Genomic DNA, 21,985 nt, shown 5'->3' with positions numbered 1-21,985 from the left:
TATTCGACAAAAATTAAAACTTTTTTAGATGTTTATGATAACATAGTTACAATTGTTAAGAAAAAATGCACACATTTAAATAGATAATGATGACATTTTATAATTATTAAGGTGGTCACAAAATAAACATTTTATTAGATGTCTGACATCAAGAGGGACTAAAATTCTATTCCAAAATAACATTTCCCCAAACAAACCACCAAGTAATAAACATAAGTTTTATTACAAACTGGCAGTTAAACAGATAATAGTCCATGAATGGCCTGTGCCTTCTTCATTTTTTTCTTGGTAACAACCTTTGGAGGATCTCCAATTTCTTTGTTGTTTGCACCTCCAACTGCTTCGAGATTTGTCTAACGTCGGACTTTGTTTTGTCCACTTTTAAGTGCTGCAGTTGCATACGAATTTCTGCGAAATGAGTATGAAACTTTACCATTACTTTACATTAAAAGTGTCCTTCAAACAAAATATATCGTAACATATTCTGACTAATATATGGTAACATTTAAAATATGGTTATATTTCGAGACTTAGGTGATATCGTTTTCATTTGTCGCCATGTTTATTCATAGATGTTACCATCATAACATCCATTCACACATTGTAACTAATACAACAACATTTCATACAAGATTACATTTCGAGACAAAGATGGTAACATTTTCATATGTCACCATGTTTATTTATAAATGTTGTCATTATAATATTCATTCACACATTCTAACTAACATGACAACATTACAAACAGGGTTACATTTCGAGACAAAGATGGTAACATTTTCATCATGTTTATTCATAGATGTTGTCATTATAATATTCGTTCACATATTCTAACTAACATGACAACATTCCAAACAGGGTTACATTTCGATATTAAGGTGGTAACATTTTTAACACAAATCATATGTCACCATGTTTATTCGTAGATGTTGTCGTTATAACATTCATACATATTCTAACTAATGTGACAACAATTAAAAACATGGCTACATTTCGAGTCTAAGATGGTCACATTTTTAACACAATCCATATGTCACGATGTTTATTCTTAGATGTTATCACTATAATATTCATTCAAATCCAAACAAACATATAGTGTAATGGTTACATGTGTTATCACTAGGTACATTTTTTTCAACTAAGGTGGTCACATGTCCAACACTAACATACATGTCACTATGTTTACTCATTTATGTTATCATGTTAAGATTCATTTTAAACTGAAACAAACATTTCTATAATGAGTAAGACACTCAAATATAGATACATTTATCAACTAAGGCGGTCACATTTTTAAAACTAACACATCTGTCACCATCTTGAGTCATTTATGTTAACATGTTAAGATTCATTTTAAACCCAAATAAACATACACATAAATAACAACACACTAAAACATAGGTACATTTCTCACTAAGTTGGTCACATATTCAACACTAACACATATGTCACCATGTTTACTCATTTATGTTGTCTTGTTAAGATTCATTTTAAACCCTAATAAATATTTATATAATGAGCAACATACTTAAACATAGGTACATTTTTCAGTTAAGGTGGTCACATTTTCAACACAAACACATATGTCACCATATTTAGTCATTTATGTTAACATGTTAAGATTCATTTTAAACTCAAATAAACATAAACATAAATTACAACACACACAAACATAGGTACATTTCTCAACTAAGGTTGTCACATATTCAACATTAACACATATGTCACCATGTTTACTCGTTTATGTTATCATGTTAGGATTCATTTTAAACCCAAATAAACATTTATATAATGAGCAACATACTTAAACATAGGTACATTTTTCGCTAAGTCATTCACATTTTCAACACACGCATATGTCACCATGTTTAGTCATTTATGTTAACGTGTTAAGATTCATTTTAAACTCAAACAAACATAAATATAAATAACAATACACTCAAACGTAGGTACATTTCTCACAAATGTTATCACATTATCATCACTAAGGTGGTTACATTTTTTTTCTCGTGTTATGGCAAAAATATATTCCAAATTACAATCATACCTCTTCCGCGCATATCGGTCTCTTGCTCTTCTTTTTTGTGCCAGTAGCTAATGACGGCGTTAAGCGCTACTACATGACAAGAAAAATGCATTAGTAGTACGCCACAAATAAATCTATTATTAACCAACAAAAATTGCTAAAGAAAATTTCAAATAAAACTCAGATCTTGAAACTAAGAACTTTTTACAAATAAAACAAAAAATTAGTACACCAAAAAAATTAATAATTAAACCAATGTGAATTTTTTACAAATGATACTGTGAACTAAAATTATAACTCCAAACCTAAATCCACATTTTTTTTTATCAATAACCCAGATCTACAAATCAAAACACAAAAGATTCAAGCTTTTTTAACATAAATCAAACAAAAAACCAATAAAATTATCAACTTTGAGTAAAAATGACATAGATATTTAAACTTTTTGCATAATTAAAAAAAACTCAACACAATAATCAACATTTTACCTTCGATTGGTTTTTTCCAAGCTTCTTTAGATGTGTTTTTTTAGCCATTTTTTATCCATTGTCTTGAGGAATGTATGAGATGAAGATTATGATGGAAATGTTACCACCTTATTTGATGAAGACTTGATGGAGATGAAAATGGTGTTTTTAGAGAGAAAAATTAAATTGGGTTTTAAAAATGGAGATTAAAGTCTAGAGAGTAGAGAGGATGAATATGCTGATCAATAAAAAAATTGAGAGACTCATGAGAGAGGGTAAGGTATAGTGTAGTACCCTGCCACAGACGAAATATTGGGAGCTCCCCATTTTTTTTTTTTTTTTGTTGCTTTTACCAAGACCCCTATGTATATAATAATACCTACACATGCCCCACTAGTATCCATATTAGCTAATATGGTATTGATTTGCCTGTTTCTTCACCTTGTGACGATAAATAGCGTCATCAAGAGACTAATTGCTAATATTATCTCTCTATTTAAATCTAATCTCTGCCTTTATTTCCCTCATACAATAGCCCTTAATAAACTTTTGACTTATAAACAATAAGAGGACTTAAAAGATCATATATATATATATATATATATATATATATATATATATATATATATATATATATATATATATATATATATATATATATATATAATCGTAGATTTCGTTTCGTATGAACTAAATAAGGGTGTGAAGCGTAAGAACTCTTTCTCAGCCCTTAGATCAACCAAATCAAAGGCAAACCAACTGACAAACATGAGCTACTAACATCACTTTTCCTTTCAAACCCACTCACTCACCCACCACCTTCATCAGCCGTCACACCCAACGTCGTTGTGCACCACCATCGCACCATCGCCGACAATCCTGACGCCGACATATTCTCAGGCCGCGCACGATCGTCGGAGTTTAAGTGTTCCTTCGTTTTCCCTTTTCTCCCTCTTTTGAAGGCCTCATACTCCGCCACTACAGCGTCGTCTCAGATCCGACAACACCTCGGCATCAAGCATTATCGTGCCGTAATTATTGCGATTATTTTATGGAATTCTGTTTCTGTTTGCTAAATTGATGATTCAGATTATATAGTCTTAAAAGAATTAAAAAATATAGAGAAGGTGCCGGCGGTTATGGTGGAGAATCGATCTTGAACGGTTGGGAATGTCGCTGTTAGGAGGTGCCTATGAGTGGTGTTTTCGTGGTTGTATGGCTGTGGTTGTCATTGGAGCGTCGTCGATGTGGTCATTGGGGTAAGTTGTGATGGACCATTGTGGTCATGGGGAGGTTGTGGATGCAATTGAGCGGTGGTAGAGAGTTATCGTCAGTATCGAGTGACGTTTCGGCAGTTGGCCTGAGGTTGTGCGTGGTGGGTTTGGGGTCTTCGGTGGGATAATTGGTTGTGATGGTGCGCAAAAGAATGAAGGACCATCTAGTGTGGTGTTGGTCGGTTTTGGTGGTGTTGGTCGGTGGCAGTAAGCTATGGCTGTTCATGCTTTAGGGTGGATAATACCAATACATACTAATGTTATTCTAGTTACACAATTAACATGTGTATCTACAAGTATTAACTTGTGTATCTACAGGTTTTAACTTGTCATTCACTCACTCATAAGCCATAAAACTGCTGAACTATAGCAGGGTAAAAGATGCTCCATTTCTAGTTTAACATAAAATCAAATACATCATTGGCAATTATCATAAATCATCGTTCTAGTTTAACATAAAATCAAATTCCAGAGCCTGTAGGAGACAAGTTAAGCATGGGGGTCAAACGAACTCCTTCATTCTTCAAATTATATCTCCCTAAGCACAACTCTAACAAGCTGGTATGTTCCGTCTCCATCATTTGTTTACCTTTTCATATATTGTTTCGGGTGTAACGTAGGGAGTAGTATAACTGTATGAGTATATATACTGCAACACTTTTGTGGGATCCCTTTTACTTTCCCCAGATTGGCACTTTCTTGTTTAAAACCGTCTTAAGTTAAAACGACTCTCAAGTAAGGTTAAAATGAAAGATGGGTTATGAGGGGTCTTAACTTAAGACGGTCTTAAACAAATTTGGCTCCTTTCCTTTCTATTGTGAGACTGTCTCATACGAACTCTATCGAAGAAGATGCTCTCTCATTTGCTTTAATCGATTTGAACATGTTCATAATACAGCTCATACCGCCACCATTTATCAAATATTTCAATGGATGCATTCCAAAGAAGGTCAAACTGCGGAATTTGCAAGGGAAACTTTGGAAAGTTAAACTTGAAGTTGTTCAAGATGGCCGCGTATATATAACAAAAGGCTGGAATGAATACGTGAGAAATCATTCGTTGGTTCAAGGAGACTTCTTAGGGGGCGTTTGGTTCAATAGCATGGAATGGAATGGATTGGAATATGAATCCATAATGGTATGGGGTTCTAAATCCATTCCTTCATAAACTTGTTTGGTTCATCTTAAAATTGTAAAAGGGTGGAATGGAGTTTGATACCAAGGGTGGGAGTTGGGTATGAGATTCTAGGGGGATGGAATGGAGTTAGAATCCATTGGGTATCTAACTCCATTCCAAAAGACTCCAACCAAACATTGGAATGGAGCAAATCCATTCCAATCCATTCCAAGAGAGCCAACCAAACACCCCCTTAGTGTTTAAGTGCTTAATAAGTCTGACTACCACATAAGATCTTCGGCATTGATGGGTTTATTAAGGAAGAGCCTATAGACACAGAAATAAGGAAGAGCCCTCTTTAATTGTCTCATTCTATCATTTGTGCAATTTCTCCACTTTAGGTAAAAATGCAAACATAAATAAGAATACGAGGATCATACAATAAGATTTCGAGTTAACAAGTTGAATCTCACATATGTCAAAGGCTCGCCTAATTTTTGTCACGTTAAAGAACCGTCTTACATTATGAGGTGATCTACATGATTTGTATAAATGAACATTCTACAAGCTGAGCCTCATACCCGGAGATCCGATGACGATTAGTGGCGATGATGAAGAGAGTAATGGGATGGTGGGGGTAAGGTTGATGTGATGTGTGCTGTGGCGGTGGCAGTGGATTCCTCGGGTTTTGTTGGTGGTGGTGAGCTATGATATTTTAGTTGGGTGACGGATACACAAGCTATTCCCTCCATATACACAAATTAATACTTGTAGATACACAAGATAATATGTGTATCTGGGGTACTTACATGTGTATATGGGTTGGTAAATATGTGTCTTTGACATTACCCACTAGCCAGGATGTGATCGTGTAACCGATTAGCAGTGTATTGACTAAGTTTTTGTAATTTGCAAAGTTCTTGTGATATTTGCTTTAGATTCTATATATGGTGTACCACATCATTAAGCCATTTCACTAGTGAAATTTTTTGTTTATAATTTAATAGTAATTTTACATTGTTATTTATGATCATCTTTTAATTTTAGTATTCTAAATTTGTAATTTGCTCGGGAGTATACTCAAAAATTTCTCATAAATGCGGGCATTTTAGTCTTTCCTTGCTTAGTGTTAAATATATTAAAAACACCTAATGTAAATTAAAATGTTTGATCCCATCTTGTGATACGAGGAAGTTTTTGTAATTTGCAAAGTTCTTGTGATACGAGGAAGTTAAAACCCTACTTCGACGCGCACCCCGTGACGGTCCTAACCGATCAGCCGTTAGAGAAAGCTTTGGAAAAATTCGAACAATCCGGCAGGCTTATCAAGTGGGCAAAGTGGAACTCTCCTGGTTTCGGCATTCAAGAAAACCAAGACCTTCGATAAAGGGGCAAGCACTTGCATTTCTGGCCGAATGCACGTATCAAGAAGAGCCAAACCCAGGCGTATGGGAGGTCTACACCGACGGCTCCTCCACGACGAACGGCTCAGAGCCGCATCCTCATCATCAGCCCAAACGGGGACGAGTTCGAGTACGCCTTGAAATTCACCTTATCGGCCTCGAACAACGAATCCGAATACGAGGCGGTGATAACCGGGTCGAGCTAGCTAGGGTCACGGGAGCAGCACATTGTGTTGAAGATGGACTCACCGTTGGTTACTAACCAAATCAGAGGGGAGTTTGAGGCTCGGGATGACGGAATGGTAAGGTACCTAGAAAGGGTAAAGGCCGACATAGCGAAATTAAAGTCTTTCCAAATCCAATGCGTTCCCGGATCCGAGAACAACCGGGCCGACGCTCTCCAAACTTGCCACCAACCATCAAGAACGTCGGCCACCAACCGTCTTGGTAGATATCGAGAATGCGAAGAGCATCACTGAGACCGACGGCATGGTGGGCAATGTAGAGGCCGAGACAACGTGGATGACTCCGATAATGAAATACAAACTTACAAAGACACGGGAGGGGCCGCAATCCCTCGGCCAAAATAAAACGGATCGCGCCAGGTACTTAGTGTTCGAAGGAGAACTGCGTATGTACGGAAGGTCCGTAATAAGACCACTCTTGAAGTGTGTCGGTCCGGCCGACGCAGAGTGCATCTTGTGAGATTCACGAAGGCATCTCAGGGACACCACATGGGGCAAGAACGCTAGCCCACAAAGCTCTACGAGCCGGCTACTACTGCCCACCATGCTTCAAGATTCCGAACAAAACCAAGAAGTGCACGAACTCGCCGATGCATGCCCCGTGTCTACACGCTCCCTCCAGGGACCTACAACCGGTGCTTAGCCCTCTTCCCTTCGCACGCTGGGGGATGGACATGCTAGGGCCATTCCCAACAAATTTCTCCGGAGGAAGGAAGTTCTTGATCGTCATTGTTGATTACTTCACCAAATGGGTTGAAGTCCGAGTAGCGATCTGCGGCGAAGACCACAATGGCCGAGAAAGGTAATCCGGGAAAATGTTATCACTCGTTTCGGATTACCCCAAGTTATAGTATTTGACCACGGCGAGAGAGTTCAGAGTGACTGATAATGAATTGGTTAGAAGTGCTTGGCATCAAGTTTGCATACTCCTCCGTCCGCCACCCACAGAGCAACGGACAGAAGAGGCGGCCAACAAAACGATCCTCAACGGTTTGAAGAAGACAAATCGAAGACCTTAAGGGAAGGTGGGCCGATGAACTACCCGGCGTCCTATGGTCCCTTCGAACCACGGAGAAAGAAGCAACGGGTACACCCTTTCCACCTAGTCTACGGTTCCCGGCGCCTTGTCAATTGAAGCGACGGTGCCAACATTCGAACGGCTACCTTTAACCCAAATAAAACGAGGAAGGCATGAGAGCTTCCTTAGACCTAGTCGAAGAAAGCCGAGATACAAAGACGCCTCAACTTGGCAAAGTATATCAAAACCGGATGAAAAGAGCCTACGGTAGAAGAGTCCACAAAAGGGACCTAAGAGTGGGAGACCTAGTCCTAAGAAAGTCGGGCCGCCACTAACAGGGGAAACATTCACGTAAGTGACGCCAACTCGGGAAGGTCCCTACAAAGTGGTTGAGAGATGAGGCACATATCTGCCGATTGACGGACATGGAGGGTGTGCCTTTGATGAGCCATTGGAACACCGACAACTTAAGAAAGTACTTTGTATAGCGGCGGAGGTGTCCAAGCCCATTGTGGACACCCCAATGCGTAATCATAACAAATGAAGAATCACCCAAATTTTCCATCAAAGTGCTTGTCCCTCCATAAGTTGCCACCGGTCGACCAATTCAAGAAGAAACGTATACTCGGTGCGGTTGAGACGCAAGCCTGGCGGTCAATATGCCTACGATTCGAATGCTATCGAGCCATAACCCCGATTACCTCGGCCCTAGCCGAGAGCGACGGGACACAATGATCGATCGCGCTATCGAGCCAGAACCCCGATTACCTCGGCCTTAGCCGAGAGCGACGGGGACACAACGACCGATATCTTTAGAAGAAACGATACTCGGTGCGGTTGAGACGCAAGTCCGGCGGTCAATATGCCTACGATTCTACGAATGCTATCGAGCCATAACCCCGATTACCTCGGCCCTAGCCGAGAGCGACGGGGACACAATGACCGATCTGCGCTTATCGAGCCGTAACCCCGATTACCTCGGCCTTAGCCGAGAGCGACGGGGACACAATGACCGGTATGCTAGAAGAAATGCTAAAGACGTTAACACAACTTGAGATATGCATTCTAACCGCTCGCCACGCCGACGGTAAAACGAAGGCACTCAATTAAATAACGCAAAGAGACAAGTGAAGAATGATAATCAAAGTCCCGCCAAAGCCAAGGACCAAAAGATAAAACTTTATCGAAAATAATTGCAAGGAGAGTACGACGACGCCGTCCCCATAAGGACAAATTTAACTCTACCTACCAAAGCTTTACAAAAAGCAAGGAAACAAAAAAACAAAAGGTTACAGACTTGGGGATTTGAAGCGCCAAAAGATGGCAGGGAGAGAAGGCTCAATAATTGGCCCCGAATGCTAAAGCTATCCGAAACGCCAGTGAGTCCGTGACGACCGCCCGTCTCCCTATGCTCATTCTTTGTCCTCCATCGCAGCGGCGGCGAGCCTCGGTGGGCGGCTCGGAAGGGGGCTCGACATTCTCAAGTGCCTTTAGCGCGTCACCCTCCTTCACCTTGGCATCATAGACGCCTTGGCCTCGCAAACTGAGCCGCCTTCGCCTCCTCCGTCTTCTCTCGCCGCCAATGCCTCCGCATGACCTCGGCCATCTCGTCCAAAAAGTCGCTCAAATTTATCCCACGAGAAAGAGCCCTCGGGGACGAGCTTCCTTATTGCCTCCCTGGTCGCCTCCTCGGCCTGGTCCCGGAATTGAGCGCACATTTTAGGGAGAAGATCATCTTGAAGCATTGCAATGTCTTTCTCCTTTTGGGCAACGCAGCACTGCGCTTCCCCGAGCGCCTCCGCCTGGTTGTCGAATGCATCCTTCCACCGATCCCTCTTGGCAACCACGGCGTCATAAGCACCCTTGTACCTATCCCGCTCCTCCATCATCTTGCGTAGCGCCATCGCCTTCCTCAACTTTGGCCCTCTCGGCCCCAAAGCGCGTCTCAACCTCCTCCTCACGCGCTTCTTGGCGAAAAAGAGATCCAGTTTAAACTTCGCGCTTCCCCTTTGCGGCGGAGAGGTCAAGTTTAAGCTTCGCCATCGCCGGCGCAGCTTGGGCCATGGTTTTCTCCTGCTCCGCGATATAGGAGCCGGCTTGTTGGGTCCACTTCGCCAGCCTCTTATACATTTTCACACCCTCCGCCACAAGCTCGGAGGCGGAGATCTTCCGAGCGGAGGAGTCAACAATGACAGATTCCGTCACCCGCCTTCTCGATAGCCCTCTCGGGCCGCTTCCCCGATTGCCGTTCAATAAGAACGACGGTCGCCGAGGGGAGGATCTGCAAAAATTTGCACAAAGCATCCATGTCACCTTGAATTGACACATCGAAAGCCGGTCATCCGGGATATCCAAATAACCAGCTAAATCGAACCATAAGTCGATCCGTACCGCTTTGGACCCTCTTCGCTCGAGGGCCGCTTTTCTCCCGCCAACGGTGGAGGTAGATGGCGGATCTTTCCTCTTCTCCCCGACAACGGTGGAAGCAAGCGGTGGCTCCTTAGCAACGGCCACCGACCCCCAGAATATCAACGACCTCCACAGTTCCTTCCAACCACCAAGGTCGAAGAGGGAGTCGGCACGACGCCGCCGCCGCCGACTGTCGCAGCTTTCTTCGTTCTCTTTGGCACGCCCGAGAACCCTTGCAGGGCCGCCACCGGATCTACCCTTTCAACCGCTTATCCATGAGCTCGTTGGGGGACGGTCTACGATCACGCGGTTCACCCGTAGGATGTCTTTGCTCAACGACCTTCCCGTCCTTATCAAGGCCTAACCGCTTCAAGGTACTCTGGACGGATCCCGCCAAACCGGTCCAAAAAGAAAACCAAACAAGAATTACACGACAGAATAGAACATAGCTTTAAAAAACAGGAGCATAACAGTAAAAAATGGGCCTCACACCGACCCCACTCACCCTGGCCGAGGGCCGGTATGAGGCCGACGTGACAGAGCAGCTCATCTTGAAGAATAATCCGAGTCGGGGGCGCCATCCCTTCTCAAAGATCGAACAATTTGACGCCCGCTCCTCATCCTCGCAAGAGGAACCTTCAAGCGCCCATTTTCACCTTACCCCGGGAGGTACACTCCTCATACTCTTCCCGGTTCTCACACCGCAAGTAAACAGGGCTCTGGAAAGACCGGCAATGGGTAATCCTCCCAAGCACTTGGACATAAACCCACCGCCGTTGCGCCTTTACAGAAGTAAGTAAGCTTGTTCACGAGACATAGCTGCTCCGTCAGACAGCATCAGTACCACCCCACTTTACCGCAATTGACGGTCAAGACTCGTGGAGTCGGCGGAATAAGTTGACCGTCGGGATCTCCCCTAAAGAGACAAAGCCACACAAAGCCAACTATCGTCCTCATGGCCAAATGGATGTAGTTGGGCCACCGCGACGTTCATAGCTCGATAATGGCCACGACGTATTTATTCGAGAGAAACCGCACCCGTACTCCGGATGCCCGATGTACACGCCGGTGTGACCTTGGAGGGCAACAGACCGCCTGACCCTCTTTAGGAATAACGATCTTATACCCCTCACCGAACGAGAAATGGCCTCAAAAATGTCTCGCGAACAACTCGGCGAACTTATGGAACCAACCACGTTCAAGACCGACGTGCGGGCTCGCCATGATCCGGGACAGACAGCCTCCCACCATCGGAAGGGGTCCCCTCATCGTCATCGCATCCTCACCCTCATCCTCCCGTCCCTCCGTAATGGTGGATCGACTACGGGAGAAGGAGACCTAGGGCCCCCAAACCTTATCGGAATGGCGTCTAGTATCTCCTCCCCATCAATACGCAACGGAATCCTCCGTGCGAAGTACTAGTCCCGGCGCCAGAGGACATAATAGCAACAATTATTTAACAAAATAAAAAGTGAAGAAGTTTGTTTGTTTACCTTGAAGAAAAACACTCGCCAAATCACAACTCAATGTTAGAAGACAGAAGCCCTTGAAAGTTTAGAGAAGGAAAATTTTGGAGAATGAAATTGGTGGGCAATTTCACCGGCAACCGCCCTATTTATAGGAAAAGCCCATGAAGCAGACCAATCGTAGAATGACCCATGAAGCGTCAACCAATCGGCGTGCAAACACGTGTCGGACATGCAACCACGGATGTCAATCGTTGCAGCTTGTTGTGTCAATCAATGCAACAGTGACCAAACGTCTTCAACACGCCTATTCAAATCTCTCCGCCTATTCACCTTCCTCAACAAATTCCCAAGCATCCGCTCTTCGCCGCCACATGATCGACCAAGCCGTACACCGCGGCTGGGGCAATCAAAAATAACCGGCAGCTCAACCGGTCTCGGCCAGGCGTCCTTTCTTATCCACATCGGATGCCCAATACACATCCATGTGGAGGGGGATATGGTACGGCCTAAGAAAGACCAGGCAGAGGCAAAAGAAGCCGCCGAAGAAGAAGCCGATGCAGAAAATTTTCTACAAACTAATTGCGCAGAATATACGCTCGGCGTACATCGAAGCCCATACCACGGCATGACTACTACGCTGGGGCAAATTGATGGGGCATATTCGCACCGGCGACCAAGTCAACATATTGAGCAAGGTCAAAGATATCCACAAAGAAGTCAACGATTTAGACGACCTGGCCGATCGGCCCATCGGCTGCCAACTGGTCCCGGCATGACAACCCGCCAAATGAACACATACCCGCGTACTCATATCCAAGACCCCTCGGCGGTGAGTCACCAGGGCCCGCCGCCACCATAGGTCCCTCGGCCGAGGGGTAGATCGGTCTTTCCACCTGCTAGCCACTTGGCCACTTGGCCACTACGTGACAAAAAGTGAAGTCTATAAATACTCCTCAACCTTCATTGAGGAAAGGATCCAATCCAGAAATACACAACTTAACCTAAATACACTATTCATCTGGTATAATCTTCCTTATCTCTCTACAATATATTCCTAGCCAATTAGCATACAACTTATACATCTAAGTTTATCGACTTGGGCGCGGAGTGGGTACGCTTGGCTCAAAGCCAAGCCCTCGGTTCGTTCATTGTTGCAGGAGAGGCCGAGTGGAACGATTAAGGCCAAGGGAAAATCCAACTCAAGACATTATTCAACAAGCCACGGGTGGTAACTATACTTGCTCTGGAATTACACCCGGAACAATAATCTTTGCTAAATATATCCCGTCCTGCTTAAGGATAGCCGTCCCCCTTGTTTGGTCTCATTTCCACTTGGAAATGTTACCCTATCTTCCTAGATACATATCTTTAGCTTGTTAGATACACTTTTTTTAAGTCACTAGATATACTCCATTAAATTACTACATACATACCTTTAACTAGTAAGATACACTCATTTAAGTTGCTCGATACAAACTTTTAGCTAGCTAGATACATTCGTTTAAGCAGCTAGATACACACTACTCCTTTAAGTTTCTAACTATACATACCTCTGGCTAGCTAGATACACTCCTTTAAATTGCTAGATACATATCCTTAGCTAGCTAGATACACTCCTTTAAGTTACTAGATACATACCTCTAGCTACCTAGATGCATTCCTTTAAATTTCTAGATACATAATTTTAGTTACACTCATTTCATAATTTGTCAAATTATTATATTATTATAAGATCGTTTCAGGAATTAGCCCCTCTTATGACCATATGCCAAACAGACCATAAGAGTAAGATTATTCAGGAATCGACTGTTTATTCACATTAGTAAAAGGTATATTGAAAGAACCAAGAGGAAGAAGAGAAAGAAAAGAAAATTAATGATGCAATTCAGTAGGTTTCGACTTTTGAGTGATGCTAGAAGACGGAAGACCAACGACGTTTCAGACCATGCTCCTTCATATGTGAGAATAACCGACAATATTTCCACATAATAATGTTGTCTATACAATAGACATGTTTGTTTCCTTGAAATCACGGTCGAGATAATCCATGAAATCTGACCTGCTAGTATAGCGAATACAAAGTACAGACAATGCACTACTAAAATTAACATAAGCATGAATGACTCGATAGGCCATCCAAAACACGCTTTCCTATCTACATCGAAAGTGATTAACAAATTACGTATTTAGGCCCTCTCAATTTGTGTTTTTTCATCTCAGAAAATAAATCAATATCATAGCAATGTTTATAAACTAAATCGTTCAAAGTTGAAAACAGAATAAATGATTAAAAAGTTTCACGTCTAAGACAACCAACCGCCTCAATGCAACCTAAATCTAGAACATTATCTTAAAAATAGTTCCTAACTGAATCAAATATACATATAAAAAATAATGTGCTCCTTTATGCCATCATAAGTAGAGGAGGTATGTCCATACACGTTAATTTCAAAATTGGATAGTGATCAAGAAACTTGAGATCAGTAACCCCTTCCACTGCATATATCTCGCGGTAAAAATCCCCCATTGCTCTTGTTGTTGTTGCATCTGGAACCTTACTAGCAGCATGAATCCAAAGACGGACTAAAATTCCAAGAGTTTACACAATATGTGAGTAGAAAAGCGCATATTTACCATAGTACTATATGTGACCAATTTCGCAAGGTAACGATATGCTATCGTTTAATATAAACCTTTCTCAATCACATATAGTATTATGGTAAATATAATCTATTTTGACATGCTTAGTCTCATCAGTTAGAGCTTAAAACTATCATAAACCATGTACTCATAATCCAATGCACACTCAAGAACTACAAAACACAGTCGTTTGCATTCAAAAATTACAACCAATTTTAATACATTCAAAGTCCAACTATAATTAATTGAATCCCAATAATACATTTTCTATCGATTCAAGTGAGTTTAGCTCCAACTGAGCACAATAACACAGCCGTGATTTCTTTTGCTCTATTATGTTCTGCTATAAATTTAATAGTTCATACCCAAGTTCAAGTTTTAAGTTTTTATTTTAATCTTAATCTTAAGATTTTTGTGCTTATTGCTTACCAAGTCATTGTTTAACTTCGAAGTGCAGATAGCTTTCCAATACCTAAATATAAAAGATATGGTTATTAACTGCATAAGAAAACATCAAGGAAAAAAAAATACTCCAGTATTCCTCTGAGATTACTAGTGACAAAGAGAGAAGTTACTCTAACAGTCTACGTATCCAAGTAGTATAACAACTCCATCAGAAAAATTGCGACAAAAATAATTTTTGCAAGCACGGAATACAAAAACAGCATAATTGGCATACGCCATTAAGCACTGGGTGACTTCTTTTGGAGTATTCACCATATGCCTGTTATGTTGCTTGTGGATCGGGAAAAAAATGACGAGAAAAATACTCTGTAACACAGACCGTGAGTCCTAAATACAGCGGGATAGTGAAACTGATGAATGACAAGCATTATAGACTCTGGATTACTAGAAGAAACAAATAAAAAAAACGTCGTCTTACCAATAAACCTGCTCCTTCTCCCATCACAAAATCCCCAATCCAATAGGAATAACCGGAGCTTCTGTTCCACCAGCAACCATCACATCAGCTTCTCCACGACGAATGTGATTTGCAGCAGCATAAAAGCAGTAATTTGAGGTAACACAAGCAGTCGAGATAGAATAGTTTGGACCCATTAAACCAAGGCCAATGGCAAGCAAGGCGGAAGCCATGTCTGTAATAGAATACGAAATGAAAAAAAAGGAGAAAATCTCCTGTGTCCTTTGTCAATCAAAGCTTCAACAACGACATAGTAGGCCATTATCCCACCCATCCCAGTTCCCACAAGCACTCATGTTCTTTTTATGTCCACCTGCAAGTTTGTATAAACTATTGTATTGCGGAACATGATTAAGACCCAGGGAGGGTAACAAAGTAATCATAATGACTACCTAGTAATAAAAAAGATCGATCAGCCTGTCTAATTTCAAGTTTCTTGTAAACCTTAACATGTAAAAAACTTGTGAACCAATCGATCAGCCTGTCTAGTTTTGATTAACTTTGCAGGAAAAAAAAATAAATAAAAACTGATGCTCACAGTTGAGAACCGCCATTGGTGGAGCCATTAGAAGATACATTCTGACCATCATTTTGCGGTTCCCCGTCATAGTTGCTTGATCCAACCCCGGCACTCGCCTGAGATCTCACTATCTTGAAGACTACCTCAGCCTCCTTGTTTCCCTTTGTCTCACTACAGGCAAATAGTTTAATTAGACCATTAAAATACCAAAATAAAAAAATTGCACATATAATTGACATATATCGATTCAGGAAACTGTATATATATATATATATATATATATATATATATATATATATATATATATATATATATATATAACTGTATATATATATGATAAATATCATGGTATTACTACCGGATACACATCGTATTACTACCGGATACGCAATTCGATTTGTGTATCTATCACTAATACTATGTGTATCCGAGTTGCTATTTTGTGTATCCACTATCTAAAGATCAACTAAGACAACCCACCTTGCCACCAACACTACTACAACCAAACCTACCTCTAGCACCACCACCACCATCCATGAACTAACCCCACAACCTGCCCCGTTCCTGCCATCACGGTCGGAATCAGAGGTGCACCGACCACAAGATCCACCGATTCACGAAGTAAGATTTCAAGAAAGTAATTGCACCATCGATTTTCCACTAGATTTTCCACATTTATATTTATTTTCCACCAGTTGTTTATTTTCTTCTGGTCCAATCTTGTCTCCTCTGCTAGTGCTACCTTCTGTGATTTCTGTCATACTATCAGCCGATAACACATGAGTAAGATCAAGTACAGAAATATGGATCTTATAAATGTCGAGAATAGAGCAAGGGAAAATCCATATACTCCGTATGTCACATATTGCTCGAGTAGAAGAATGATATTAGAATGGTCAGCCACAATTCAACAGGAATGATATTATCATATATCTAACCCTCGTACCCAACCATAAGCAACGCTCTTTGGGGGTAGTGGGTAAGCTTGCTCGAGGTATTCATGCCAATGATTATTTTTTTCTTTTGTGAACTCAAACAAAGGGAAATCATAGAATTGTCTCTCTTTAAATATTGTCTTAGATCTCTTTTCTGCAATAGTATTACAAATACAAAATATGTCATTTTGGCCTGTCATAGATATAGTGAAACGTCGAAGCTCCGAATTTCAGAATCAAAATAATGAATATTATTACCATTAACTAGCTAGATACATACCTCTAAAAATTATTAGATACATTTCTTTAGCTTTAGAATCTGATACATACCTCTGAGATAAATAGATACACGCCTAAATTCTTGATCTTTACCGTTAACTAGCCTAACTGGTCTTACTTTCTTTTAACTTGATAGATACATAGCTAGATACACTTCCTTATGTTTGACATCTTACCTTCAATGCTTAATGCTTCCAAAAGTGAAAATAACAATACCAAAAAACAACCAAGAACTGGGTTCATAACTAAATTCCAAAAATGCAAATATTTCAATATCACATCACACCTCAACAAATGTAATATAAAAAACAATCCAACAACACGAAACAACAAAAAACCAAAAACAAAAGGCTATCACCTTATCAAAGGTAAAAGTCCAATCAATTTTTTGTTTAGCAATTAACTGCGCAGCAGAAACCTCTCTTCTAATCTCATTACAAGTAATAACAACCGGCATCTGAAGTATCTTTTCATCATCATTCAAAGGCCTACAATTCAAACCCCAAACAACATTCCATCAGAAACTCGAAACGATCAACTTAACAATCAAATTCAATAAATCAAATTAACTACAACAGCTCACCTGCACAACACAATAACCTGAACATTAACTCCTTTCTCGACGGTGAATAGACGACGAAATTTAGCTGGAGCGACTCGTCGTGGAATTTAAGTGATAAACGGAACTCCAGGACGGCGGTCGGCGGCGCCTAATTTTGGTGCGTGGATGGGATAGAGAGAGTTCAAATGGTGTTCGACCAAAATTGCACCGTCGGTCTTGATTAGGATATGGCGATGACTTGTAGTCGGAGCTCCGGTGGTTGGCGGCGAGAGTATGTGGTGTGGTTGACTGGAGATAGAGTGAGTTGGCAGATGGGTGCTTGAAACTTGAAAGTGACGGGGTATAATTTGTTATATAAGTTTAACTTTGCTTATTAATTAGTGACTATTTTAAGTTAGTTCGTACGGTTCGTACAGTAACTCAGTTCGTACCTGAACCCACCTATATATATATATGTATATGTATATATATGTATATGTATATATATATGTATATATATATATATATATATATGTATATATATATATATATATATATAGGATCCTATAAGTTCACCATTTCAAGTTGAGTCCATGAGTCCTCATCTAAGTCATTGAATCTCATACACCAATTTCCCATACACTAATTAATTCTTTATGTTATAATTTCATTCTACCTCTCATTTTTATTTCATTTGCAAACCAAATCAAAAATTTCGTTTCCCGATAAAATGAAAGCCACTTCATAAAAAGCTATGTAAATCTTCATTTGGACTCCTATTAAGGTGAAATAAAAGGCTAAATTTATTATATTTTCAAGCCCGTCGCAATGGTGATATTTGTATATACCTTTGAATTTTCAAAATATTCAGTAATGCTCGGTTATGCTCAAAATATAATGGTTTTTGTTTGTTTCTTTTTAATTTTTTGTTGAATTTTGTTGAAATTATTGCTTAGGTATTAAAATGATTTGATAATTTAAAATATAGTGATTTGTATGATTGTTTTTTTGATGAATTATGTCTACATTTTTTTAATAATTAATTGTAGTTTTTTATGAAGATGTAGATGGAGATGATGATGATGATTATGATGATGATGATGATGATGATGATGAATCTTTGGCGATATAGATTGATAATGAAGATGTTGACGAGTCTTTGGTGTTATAGATTGGCGATGAAGATGTGAGACTTAGATTGATTTATTTGGATTGATGATTGTCGATGAAGTTTTAACTTCAGTTATATAGTGTGTAACTTTATTTTTGTAAAGGTGTAATTTCAAGTATATAGTGTGTAACTTCAGTTGTACATCGTGTAACTTCAGCTTTGTAAGGGTGTAACTTTAGTACTTTACGAGTGTAACTTTAATCTTGTAAGGTCATTTTGTATATACAAATTTGAATATTACTAATTTAAATGTTTGTAATTTTAGCACAAGTTTATGTAACTTTAGTGCTTCGTGAGTGTAACTTTAGTACTTTATGAGTATAACTTTAATTTTTTTACTAGTGTAACTTTAATCACTTAAGATCATTTTGTATATAAAATTTTGAATATATTAATTTGAATTTTTGTAATTTTAGCACAAGTTTATGTAACTTTCTTGATTTACGAGTGTAACTTTAGTGCTTTGTGAGTGTAACTTTTATCCTTGACGGGTGTAACTTTAGTTCTTTAAGGTCATTTTGTATATATAAAATTTGAATTTGTGTAACTTTATCACATGTCTATCTAATTTGAATTGTTGAAGGTGTAACTTTAATAGGTGGCGTGTATAACTTTAATAAAGCAAGTGTGTAACTTTAGTCCGTCCCACATCCCTCGCCTCCTCATTCGGACTCAAATTAATTATATGAGTAAATTAATTAATTAGGTTCAAGTAGAAATAGTGTAACTTCAAGCGGGTATGGTGTAATTTCAAGCAAATGAGATAATTTCAAGCAAATAGGGTGTAACTTCAGAGTAATTAGCAGTACGCAAAATTTCAAAAACTCAATGGTATACGAAAATATTACCATTGTGTCGAGCTCGAAAAAATAATAAAGTTAGAATTTTGTTTCGCTTTAATCGAAGTCCGGATGAAGATTTTCGGAGTCTTTTACGAAGCCACTTTTATTTTACGCTGGTATGAAATTTCGTTTTTTAAATCTTATATATTGATAATTGAAATATAAATCATAGTATATTAGTTTAATAAATTAGTTGATAAGAAAGAGAATGTAATTGATTAGAAAAATTGATAATTGAAATTATGAGAGACAAAGCATTAATTGCATGTTGGGTGAATGTTTTTTTTTTTTGCTTTAATCTCAACCATTCATCTTGTAAGATCAAATGGTATAGATGTGGACTTATGGACTCAACCAAATTTGTGGACTCATTAGAACTCTTCTCTCTCTCTCTCTCTCTCTCTCTCTCTCTCTCTCTCTCTGTCTCTGTCTCTCTCTCTCTCTCTCTCTCTCTCTCTCTCTCTCTCTCTCTCTCTCTCTCTCTCTCTCTCTCTTTCTCTCTCTCTCTCTCTCTCTCTCTCTCTCTCTCTCTATATATATATATATATATATATATATATATATATATATATATATATATATATATACCCCATTTCTGCACTTCCATTTCTGCACTTCTCGCAAGCCAACCGGTGATGATTGGGCCGCATGTTTGGTACACGGAACGATAACAATTCGTAAATTTATCGTCAAGTGATAACTCAAATACTTGTGTCTACCCCTTGGTCGTCATCTACGCGCCATTACGGTCATTTTGACAGTAATTAGAGTTCATTTAGAGTCCGGCTCAAAAACCGTCTTTATTTTCTAATAAACCGTTTAAAATGCCGAGTCGGAATGTTCTGGAATATTCCGGATATTTCTATTCCATATTTTAATCTTTTAATCTTTTGGCAAAATATATCCCGAAATTATATTTTAAATAATAAGGAAGTCGAGATCTACTGCAATTGCATAACAGAAACGCCGAAAATCTTTCTTCCGCAGGAGGAAACTCCTGGGGAAAGGACACAGCACCTGCTGCGCCTCTTCCAAGAGCCGCATTGGCTGCTGCGCCTCTTCCAAGAGCCGCAGTGGCTGCTGCGCCTCTTCCCCAGCTCTTTTCTGCGTATTTTAAGATCTTTTCGAAATTTGTTTCCAAAGTTTTACCGAAACCCTAATTCCTTCGTGTGATTAGTATAAATAGGGACCTTCGTTCCTCATATTTCTCACGCGAGTGTCCGCCCTTCTCTTCTCCCTTTGCATTTTAAGACCGTGCTCTTTGCTTATTGGCGTCTACGTGCTTGAACTTTCGACCATGTAAGCTCGGATCCTTCTGAGTACCAGCCTCGTTTTGCATGACTGACCAATTTCTCCAACTCCACTCAATCATTCTAATAAATTTAATTTAATTCCTCTTCCGAGGGCACTTTCATCATACATTCGAGTCGAGCAATCACTAATCGTTAACTTAGTCAATCTCTTTTCGTCAAACATGTAAGTCTGAGGGTGTAAATTCCATGTTTTATTATTGTATTTTATTATTGTATAAAGGCTGATTTGCATATTACTACCCATTATAGTTAATATTTTTCAAAATAATATTTTTCAAAATACTATATATTATAATGTTTTCTTCAAAATACTACCTATATAGTTATAACTCTTCCCAAATTGATACCTAATAACCTAGATAAGGTCTTAATTAACCATTATAAGATGATTTTCATTAATTTTTCCTCTATTAATTCAATTCTAAATAATCTACCCCATTATACCCTTATTAATAATCCTACCCTTGGTTCCAATCTTTCCTTTTTCATAATATTCATCTACCCACCACCACTATCAACATCCACCCACCACACCCCAACATCTACCCTTGTTAGAATGTGCAACGTGGCTAATTAGGGGCGATAACGATGGCATGGTTAGGTGGTAGAGGTATTATTGGTGGTGATCTAACATGGCAAGACTTTGGTGATGGTGGTGAGTTTAAGTGGGTAAAGATGGGCAAAATGGATAATATACTATATTAATTTCAGATTTTTTGATGATTTAACCTCAATTATGACCTAGTTTAGCTTATTTGGTAACAATTTGAGAAGAGTTGTAACTATATAGGTAGTATTTTGAAAAATTAAGTATATTATGTAGTATTTTGAAAATTACTAACTATAATAGGTAGTAGTTTGCCATTTTTCCTTGAATAAACTATTGTAAGGTTTACGTCGAAAGCATGTTTAAAACCGATTTACAAAACCCTTTTATCAAACCTAATTTTACGGGTTAACAGAAGACAGACGTCGAGAACAAACGCATCAACTACTGCGCCTCTTCCTGAGGCTGCTGCAGTTCCTGCTGTTCTTCTTCTTCCTCGTCTTTTTGTTAACTCGTCTTCTTTCGTTTTTCTTTCTTATTTTCTTCTTTTTCATTCGTATATAATAACTATAATCATAATATTTATAATCTCCACCTTTAAATCCCGACTTAAATCCCTTATACTCAATATTTGCGGGTTTTTCGTCATTAAAATCAAACCCGGGTTTTGGAGATTCGATTCACTCATATCAAATCTCTGGGATTCAACTTTTGTATATTTCCATCCGTTTATCGCGTCTTACATTCGTTTCCGTCTTAGTAATTTAACCTAATTTAGTTGTAATTAATCTCTTATTAATCTTTAATTCACTAATAATTAGTCTATAATTCGTCCTAATTCATTTGA

The 21,985-nt window shown here is 39.3% G+C and overlaps 2 long non-coding RNA genes across 5 annotated transcripts; both read right to left on the bottom strand.

Moving 5' to 3' along the window:
- Positions 1-107: 107 nt before the first annotated feature.
- LOC141627075 (uncharacterized) lies at positions 108-2,811 on the bottom strand. Its single transcript, XR_012536635.1, has 3 exons — positions 2,515-2,811; positions 2,048-2,116; positions 108-408 (listed from the first exon to the last, which is right to left on the bottom strand). It is a non-coding gene; the product is annotated as an uncharacterized LOC141627075 (long non-coding RNA).
- Positions 2,812-13,669: 10,858 nt separating this feature from the next.
- LOC141627340 (uncharacterized) lies at positions 13,670-17,611 on the bottom strand. 4 transcript variants are annotated; one of them, XR_012536908.1, is made up of 7 exons: positions 17,308-17,608; positions 17,083-17,212; positions 15,991-16,272; positions 15,529-15,681; positions 14,952-15,303; positions 14,498-14,540; positions 13,673-14,011 (listed from the first exon to the last, which is right to left on the bottom strand). It is a non-coding gene; the product is annotated as an uncharacterized LOC141627340 (long non-coding RNA). The 4 variants fall into 4 exon arrangements; XR_012536906.1 differs by having other exon boundaries at positions 13,670-14,011; positions 14,952-15,681; positions 17,308-17,611; XR_012536907.1 differs by having other exon boundaries at positions 13,671-14,011; positions 14,952-15,681; positions 16,023-16,272; positions 17,308-17,611.
- Between the last annotated feature and the right edge of the window lie 4,374 nt (positions 17,612-21,985).

The sequence above is a fragment of the Silene latifolia genome, chromosome Y (assembly GCF_048544455.1).
Source record: "Silene latifolia isolate original U9 population chromosome Y, ASM4854445v1, whole genome shotgun sequence".
Classification (NCBI taxonomy): Eukaryota; Viridiplantae; Streptophyta; class Magnoliopsida; order Caryophyllales; family Caryophyllaceae; genus Silene; species Silene latifolia.
Note: the sequence above shows the minus strand (reverse complement) of the source record. Positions and strands in the feature narration are given on the sequence as shown.